We start from the raw sequence: 9,736 nt of genomic DNA on the forward strand, positions 1-9,736 counted from the left end.
GACCCTAAAAAATCCTGACCTCCTTCATCTGCCCATTTTTGGCTGAAAATAAGTGGCCAGTATTGGCAAGTGTATTGGCAGGACCATCCATGGAAACTAGCTTATTTAAGATTTTTTTGGTTTTTTTAAAAAGTCAGAAGGGAATCTTAAATATATTGTCCTCATAAACTGGATTTTATTCAATCAAATAATGAGTAGATACATAGTGTATAACATAGCACTAGTCAGAGCAATGAAATTTTCTTTCCACAATACTCTAACACTTGTTATGAAGGGATCTATTGAGCAGAAATTATTTACATGGATAAATCTGAGAAATCAACAAACATCTTAGGGATGTAAAAAAAATTGTTATGAAACACACAGATACTTTAGTCATTATTAGAGGTTATTCAGCCCCCAAAGATGCATTTGTTCTTATTGTTTTGGATGATGGTACAAATATTACTTCTGTCAAATTAATTTGTTTCTTTCTCTTCATTTGATAGACTTTTGTAGTGATGCAGTATTCCTGGGATCTTGCAGGTCTGCAGGGAGCTTTTATTGTCACAGTCACAAAATTTGATCTCCTTTGGGTAGGAGAATTAATTCCTGAATTTAGAAACCGCACAATGAGGGAGGGCTCAAACATAAGTGTTGTGGCTATAACATGGGCAGCCAGATTTATTAACAGTCAACTCAAACATACATTGAAAAATGTCCCCTGTTTTAGTTTAGCAAATGAATGGAGCGTGAGGTATAACAAACAAGCTTCTTAACATGTTTGCCACAATTTCCCATCAGTAATTCTCATATGGCTGAACAGAAGGCAGGAAAATTGGCTCAACCAGGACAAAGACACAGCAGGCTGATTTATGCATTGAAGGTGAGGGAAGAACCTTGTTCTCACACTGTTGCAGAGCTCTTGTGTATCAGCACTACCATACACAGCAGCAGGCTGTGCAGGAGGAATTCTCTTCAAACCTACACTCCCTCTGAGCCCCATGCATTTTATGTTCTGTCAAGAGGGTCTTGGTGTGAACAGCTCTGGTTTTTCATCCAGGTAAAGAGAGAGGGACAAGCTAGCCTGGGTGGGATGCTCCCACTTTTGGCAAACCTGACATGTCAGCTGGTGAAGGGAGTCCTGACAAAACCTCATGGCTCCAAAATGGGTCTGGCTGTGATTTGTAATGATTTAGGGCAAAATTGAGGATGGTCATCACTTGGTCTCCTGGTGAGCATCCACCTGATTCTTCAGCTCACTGTGCCTTGACATCTGGGCTGCTCATCCTCACGATGTTATTATAACTCTGAGCATTGTCCCAAGTGAAGGTCTGGGAGTAAATGAACTTTGGCTGCAAAATTAAAATGTGTGAAAATAGTTCTTTGTGCCTCATAGACCTCTTGTTCCTTGTTCTTCCTTTATTCCCACAGGCTCTGGTCCTGTTTTGCCTTCCTGTGATGGACAGAAAGAATTGGCAGCTTTTAGCTCCAGCTTTTCTCTTCTGCATGAAAGCCATGCTAGGGCTGTCTAAAAGCCCTGACTTAATTTTGTTTATTTTTCCAGTCTTTTCACATATTGCCTGTAGAATCTTGCACACACGTGGCATCCTCTGCAAGGGCTTCCGCATCCCTGAATTGTTCCACACCTGCCAACTTTCCTCCAATTTTCACCTTCTCTTCCCACATGTCCTCAGTGGGCCATAACCATGGTGCTGCTCACCTTGCTGTGACTGCAGCCATCATTCAAGCTGTGCTGGATGGTGGGGTACAGCAAAGGCTGCTCTAATTAACAGAGACAAACAAGGAGCATGTTGCCGTGTGAAGATGTGCAAGACCAAGTTAGATCCAAGAAAACAAGCAATTTCTTTGCCAAAAACCTTATGGGAACTGCCAAGAACTGTGGAGCATTGAAACTTTACTGCCTTTCTCTCTCCCTGTGAGGAACATTGGCTTTGACTTGCTTTTTTCAATATGAACATAATTCTATGTGTGTATGATTAAATTGCACGACAAAAATAATTGCTTCACTGCCCATTGTCCCTTGGTGGGAAGGAACAAATTGAACAATCCAATGGCATATGTTAGTCACTCTGCTTCACACACTGCTGGAACGTTTTCAGATACTCTGGTGCCTTCAATTAGGATCTCTGTAGAAATGATTTTTTTTGGACAGAACTGTGACATCTAAAATTAAGTGTGAATTACATCAAGCCAAGCAAATGTGACAGCCAGTAGAATAAGCATGTACCAACCTTCCACAAATGTATGTGTTTTATGGAATGCTTTCATCTAGCTAAACTGTAGATGACTGGCTAAGGTATGCTTTGATTTTTGATAGCAGTGCCATTCATATTATCTGATTGCCATAATTTTGAAGTGGCTTTTTTAGATATAATGCACACTCTCACACAAATGGCCCATGTAACACTTTTAAGTGGTCTTGCTGAAATTGGGCTGAGGGCTGACAACTGACAAGATTGAATAGAAGTGTCTGAGACTGGTCAAAATTTGCAAGCAGCTTTGTGAGAAGAATAATATTCCAATTTCAAAGTTCTTTCCTTTTTGAAGGGTTTGTACCTATTTCACTTTAAAAATTAACTGTCCATTCTTCTTTCATTAATGTTTTACATAATAGTAAAAGGGCATTCTCCAAAAATGCCAATAGTTTCAAATGAAGTATTTAATTGAAAATATTTCTTTTATTTCTTTCTTCTCAGATGTCATTTCTACATTCTGACCAAAAAAAAATAAAAAACAGAAAAAATACATTCTTTCACTTCAAAACTCTCCAATCAGAATTATGACATCTTGAAAATCTCTCATCCATTTCTGGGGAATTAGGACCAGGACCAGTATTTTTACACTTGATTTCCTCAATATGCCACAGTTAAACAAGAGGACACTTGTTATCCTTATCAAAACCAGAAGGTGGCAAGCACTCTTAAAGTATGAGCTGGGTCGAAACAAGACAGGCTCCCTTTCCAGAAAACCTGAGCCACCATTGTCTTCAACTCAGACATGGATTTCCCAGCCAGAAATTTGTGTTTTACAGCACACAGTAAATCACAGCAGGATGGGACTAAAAAGGAAAATGTAGAAGAGATTTTAACATGTCTTCTATTTTAATTTAATCAGGGAGCTCTGAGACTAAAGTAGAAAATAATTGCCTAGAATATAAAGCTGACTGGAAAAAAATGAAATTTCCACCCCATAGCAGCCCTGGCCAAGTAAGGGCTTCAGAGAGGTTGGGCTGGCTGCCAAGTGTTGTGAAAGAGGAGCCACGGAGCACCTGGAGCTAAACCTGCCCCACAGCCTGTACACAAATGTAGATTAATGTTACAAAATACTAAATAATGCTTTGGATGGATTTTCCCAGAAAGAAACTTACCCCAAACCTCTTTTAATGATTTTCACTGTTATTCAGCAAAAGCTTCATGCTTTGTCTGCTAATCTGTCAGACTTAGAAAATGGAGCAATTTGTGTGTGAAAACAACAACAGTGGAAAGCTAATGTGTTCTGGGGTGCTGAGTTGGAGGCGTTGGTAGGAAATTGCCTCCCCTGCATGGTCTTTTTAAGCATTTTAGTTAAAATTCCGTCTCTAATTTAGCTGAGGGAAGAGGTCGGCCAGGGCATACTAGAGAGGAGTGCCTGGATGGTGAATTAATACACCTAGATAAGTCTGTCAGACAAGGAAACCAATATACTCTTCATTTCAGTTGTGCTTACGTCACTACTTAATTTTAGCACTTGGTCTAAAGACTGCATGTCAGTCGGATTATTTTCCTGACAGCCTTTTTTTAAAAAACATAACATTTAATGAATTGATGGTAAAAAAGCTTTTGAATCAAGGACATAATTTCTGAGCTTCTTCCTCAAATCCTGAAGGCCTCAAAGCATGAGGAAGCAACAAAGCCTCAAGATGCCCATGAGAGCTGACAGGAGCTGATGACTTGAAAGCTGTGAGGATACAATCCTCTCTGACATTAATCCTGAGCTGGAAGCAAGAGACAGCTCCTGATGACGTTCCTGTCTTTAATTATACATTGCCACAGCACAGGTGGCTGCAGTGCTGAGGAATCAAATCCATCCATACCAACCTATGACAGGTACTTGATGGAAAGGTGATCTCTGCCTCTCCCACTTGTGCGTGAAAACATGAGCTAAAAAAGTGTGCCAGAGAGCAGAGAGGACAACACCACTGTCCTCATGGTAGTTCCTCTATCCTAAGCTTTCCTTTTCTCTTGACCACTAAATACTGAGGGAAAGGTGTTGTTTGGGCTTTTTCAGAGGTAATGCAATAGAGATGCAAATTCCTTCACCGCAGATTAAATGGATTTGAGAAAGGACAGTGATTCCTTATGCATCCAGGCTGTACTCAGAACTCACCCAGAACCCCATGTGATATTTGCCATATCTAGGGAAAGCCCATTTTGTATTTCTACCTGCCAAACATGTCCAGAAATAAATGCTGCCCCATCCCACCTGCAAGTTTTACATGAAGTGCCCCACTGCAAGTGGCTGCATAGCTCTGGGCACCTTCTGCTCCCTGCTATGCCATGGACACTGGTTTTGCCCTGGTGCAGAATCATGACAGGATATGTCACCCCTCATCCTCAGTTCTTGTCCAGCTTCCAGCCCAGTGCTGTTTGCACTTGAGACCCTGAGCTCCCCAGGGAAAACCCCTGTGTTTGACAAGTCCATGGGCCTGCTGCTCCCTGCAAAATTCACTCTGACCTACTGAACTGGGAGCAATCAGAAGGATTGCAGCAGAAGGAATGGGGTGGGATAACATCTGACATAATGCCAAGGCATAAAGAGCAGTCACAGAGGAAAGCTGATGCACACAAAAGTTTGAGGCAAATAGGTTTTAATTAGAGTAGCATTCAGCCCTTTGGATATTTGCTGAATACTAAGCCAGATATAACAAGGCATTTCCTTGCCAACCATGGCATGCATTAAAGATTGCACAGAATAAAGAAAGATCCTGAGGAAATCCTAAACAGAAGAGATCCAAATCAGAGTTTAAAAGGTCAACTGTATCTTTCACCCCTCTTACAAGTATCCACCAGGGCAGAAGAATGTTATTGCCCAGTTACTGCAGTTTCTCCTCGCTTCTGCCAGCTCATTTTGTTGTTCCATTTTTCATAGGGGTCACTGCAAAATAGCACACCCGAGTAAGTGCTGCCTTATGAGTTGGACTAAAAGTAAGGACCAGAAAAGACAAGAAACAGCAAGGAAATATTTAAATTAGACCTGTAAGTGACAGGTCCTGCAAACAGGAGGATGAAGCTGAAAAGTGAAATCTGCAACAGTTTCCTGATAGCTTTAGGGAAGGATATCCTAATTTTTTCTTCTGGCAATGATATCTGCTGTGCCCCTTCACACCTACAAAAATGGACTAATACTCAGTTCCTGGTCCTTTTATTTTGGAAGTGTGTGTTACACAGCTCAGCACTCTGTGGGTACCAGGCAAAGCAACACCTGGCCAAGCAAAGGACTCTAACTTTTCCTTTGCAGGACCTGGTAAGGCACTGGCAATGCACTGGAGGACTTGTCCATGTTAGGGGAGCTTGCTGTCTAGAAGAGCAAAGCAGGACTGTACATCCAATACCAGATTTGGGTAACCTAGGCAAACCCTCTCAGATGAATAGAAATTTTGCCTAAAAATGGATTTCCAGAGCAACTGAAAGTGTTTGACTGAATGTGTCATATGGCATATTTTGGGGGTGAGAAAGAGGCAGGAAAGAACTGGCAGGGACACGGTAACATCTTATGTCAGCTTTCTCAAACTGGAACTTTTCTGGTTTAATTCTTTGCCATCTAAATGGTAATCTTGCCCTATGAAAAATTAAGCTAGATTTTGATATTTAAATAACTGTTTAAAATGTGAAAAGGGAATAAGTTCACCCAGATTAAAAATGCATGTATGCACTTTTTTCCTCCTTTGCTCCATTTCTCTAAATTCTTCCAGATCAGCACAAACAAAATTCTTCCCCACGCCCTGCAGTTCTTTCTTTATTAGAGCTCTATTTATTTAGCCCAATGTTTATGCTGAAAGATACATCTGACTCTTTTTCCAACTGTTAGTATTGTGTAATCTTCATACCTTCAGGCATCTTGCACCTTCGATATTTCAACGAATAAAGAGATATCTGTTGTTAGTTTATGAAGTCAAAACCAGTCTATCTAGAGCTCTCTGAAAGCTGACTTTATTCAGCTCTGGACTATTGTGTTCTATTGAAAACTATAAACCTTGTTTTGGTATTTTCAAGTAAGACATTGCAAAGTAAAAGAGAGGAATATAAACCTTAATGTGCATAAAAATGTGACAGGGAAGGAATAAAAGGGAAATTCACACCCAGGTGGCCACCCCTGCGACTTCTTTGGCATCTGTTTAGTGGATCACAGCTGAAGATGCTCTTCTGAACCTGTGGGAATCAAACCTGCCAAGTTTCTCATAGCTCTGCTTGATCCACTCTCATCTTTGTTTAATGTTCTTTTCCCCCATCTGTGGCTGGTGCAGCTCCCCTCTCTAATTGTCATTAAGATCTGCAGGCAAGAAGCATTTTGGAGTCAGGAGCAGAGTTCTCCACCTCCCTGTCACCCTGGTGAGATGTGGGATTTGGGCTGGAAAGAAGTCACAAGCAGCCAGAAGTGGCCTGAGATTCTGCTGAGAAGGGAAGGACTGCAGCAAAGGAGGCAGTTGCTTTTCATTTCTGGTTCTTGCCCCACGAGAAGGCACTGAGAAGTTAATGAGAACTATTGAGTTTCCAAATCCCGATGAAATCCTGAGGTATGAGACAGTAACCTGTCTGCCAGGGAGTTTTGCAGATCAAAGGAGCCCAAAGCCATGTTCTCTCCAGCCTCTGGGCCCAAGCTTTCCCCTCACCAGCCCACCTCTCTTGGAAAACTTGTGCAGTCTCTCATTGTAATACCAGTTTACCACTGGAATTGGCATTCAGGCAGAATCAATATTGCATTGAGTTCTCATTAACTTTTGGGTGAAATGTGCATGCTTCTGGCTCCAGTGAGAAAATGGCTGTTATTTCCCCATTCCACAGATGTCCCTATTTGTCACTACATTCTCAAGCATGACCCTGGAAGTTGGACTTCATTACAGCAACAATCCCCAGCCCAGGGGGAAATGAACTAAAAAAAGGATTTATTTCCTTTTTCAACAGCAAACAAGCAAACAATAATAAAATGCATCTTGGCAACATAATTGAAAGAAACTCATCACTTTTCATGAAAGCTAAAATGATTGTGTTCTAAGCAAGTTAATTATATCACTGTATTATTGTTGCCTGACAGATGAATTTCATTTGTAGTCAGTGGGGAAGTAACCCACACTAGGGCTCATTGCAAAGCTTTTCATTGATTTTTAATGGGCTTTGGGTTGGATCTTTGGCCAATTTTGACTTCATGTTTCTATAGTGGTGAGCTGTGAAAGAAACACAGGGGTTAGTCTAGTGCTTGGTGCATTTTTTTTTTAGAAGAACAATGATTTGCCGTTGGGGGTATTAATACTGCAAAGTGAACTAATTCCCCTCCTGACAAGTCCAAAATACAATTTCAATAATAAGAGGTATAATAATGACTTGATGAAATGAGTTTTTATAGGAAAAAGTGGGTTTTCTTCTTGCTTAGAACTAGTATTATTTTAATACTCTCATTTGCAAAAAGGTCATTTTTACACTACTTTTCCACTTAAAAATCATTATAAAATCTTTAACAGAATAGTTCAGAATAGGACCTGCTAAGGTCCTACTGCTCTTCACTTTTAAAGCAGCATTCCCTCCAGTAGTGTTACAGAAAAGTGATGATGCCTCCAAAAGAAAGCATTTTGTGCATGAATTTCTGATGATTTTTCAGCTTTTTACCTTTTAGGGAATTGTTCTACAATTTTAAAATGTAGAAAAATTTTCACTTATTCATTTTTTTTCTCAAGGGAAAAAAAAGGCCCTGCTTTCTACAGCAAAGGTTGGAATGGAGATCTTTTTTTTCTCAAATCTTTTTTGGGAATTTTTTTCTTCTCAGCTTGGTATTAGATGCAAACTTTTTCATCTTCTTCATAAGGTGTTGAATCAAACATCTTCCCAGTTGAATGATGTGGGCAATGTGTTTGCTGGCTGTCATTTCTCATGGTCCACACGATGGCTGTAATCTAGGGTGTAGTCTTGACTCAGCCAGCTCCATCTGCACCTTCCTGGACATATTTTCAGTTCTTCAGCTGCTCAGCAAGACCTGAGATGTTTTCAGAGTAAATCACTGCTGTTTAATCTACAGGGTTTTACACAATATTTGCTTTGAGTCATAGCTGAGACCTGTACACCCAGAGGTTACCTCCTGTGAAAGTATGTAAAGTAGGAATGAACAGAGAGAGAATTAGCTGTATACTGAGATGGGATTTGCAGAAGAGCTGCCCTCAGATATTCAAAACAGTAAAAGTCCATTTTAAATTCCATTGTGGGTTTCTTTCAGGTGTGGGAATTTTTCTGACCATCTTTCCTTTTAATGGCAAATGTAGAAAGCAGAAAGTTTCCTGTTTGTATTCATGTAGCTGTTGAAAGTGTAAAAAAGCAAAATTCTGCATTTCCTGTAAATGGGCAATGGCTCATAGAACTGAACCTCTGGTGTAAACTCCTCAGAATTTTAGGTTCCAGCTTCAAAAGCATCTGTTTCCTTTTTCTAAGCATGCAGAGTCAATGTCAAATATCACACAGATTAAATATTCAATGACTGTAAGTTGCACTGGCTCAATAAGGTTTAAAGTTCTCTATGCTGCTATAAAATTTTTTGCTTTATTGTTTCTATTCTAACTTTCTGTTCCACCTCTATCCTGCTGAGGCAGGTTGCTCAGTGGGGCTCACTCCCTGCCCCAGAAGTGGCTGCAACTCAGTGACAGGTATTTAAGTGCAAAATACACAGCTACAAGGGATATCTTCTTACTGGAATTTCAAATCCATCCATTCCACACTTCAGTTTGATATTTTTATCTAATGCTGAAGGGAGTCAGAGTTGTATCCACTTGTTGTTCCAAGGTGTTAGCTCAGAGGCACAGGAGTATTTGCTTTCTTGTGCTGGATGTGCTGGAAGAGAAGTGAATAGGTACTTCAGGAGGGTGAGAGACTCCAAGGCAGAATAGTCTGTAGAATGATAGGCAACAAAACACACTGGAGGTGTTGAGACATCTGAATCTGGTGCTTTGTGATGTGGTTTAGGGGTTACAGTGGCAGTGCTGGGCTGACATTGGACTTGATGATCTTAAAAGATCTCTTCCAAGCCTGCAGATTCTCTGACTCTATGGAGAGGTGAACAGGAGTGGTCCATCTAAAGAAATTTTGTTCAGCTTCTGACGGGGCCAGGAGGGCTTCTGGAGGCTCTGTGAGACAAGGTCCTGGAAGGACCTCAATCCAAGCCAGCTCCCATAGCCTATGGTCTCTGGAGAGCCAGACAACGCACAGATGCTGTCTGAGAGCCACCAGGTTGTGTGTCTTGCACAAGCTGTGAGCAGAGTCCTCCCCATGGCTAAAATCATCTCCGTTCCCATGGGATCACAATGCTGCCCATGGTTTAGTCCCCCCAGCTAGACAGCCACAGTAGCTCTGAGGCAGTCAGACAGCAGAAGAGAGTCACAGGGAACTATGCAGTAGTTCCTCTAGAAGATATTCATATTTTTATTCATCTTGCTCATAAGACGTGGCTAATCGTTCACCTGGGAGAAAAGAAAATGTGTTAGTTTATAACACTTATC

Source organism: Catharus ustulatus, chromosome 8 (assembly GCF_009819885.2).
Source record: "Catharus ustulatus isolate bCatUst1 chromosome 8, bCatUst1.pri.v2, whole genome shotgun sequence".
Taxonomy (NCBI): domain Eukaryota; kingdom Metazoa; phylum Chordata; class Aves; order Passeriformes; family Turdidae; genus Catharus; species Catharus ustulatus.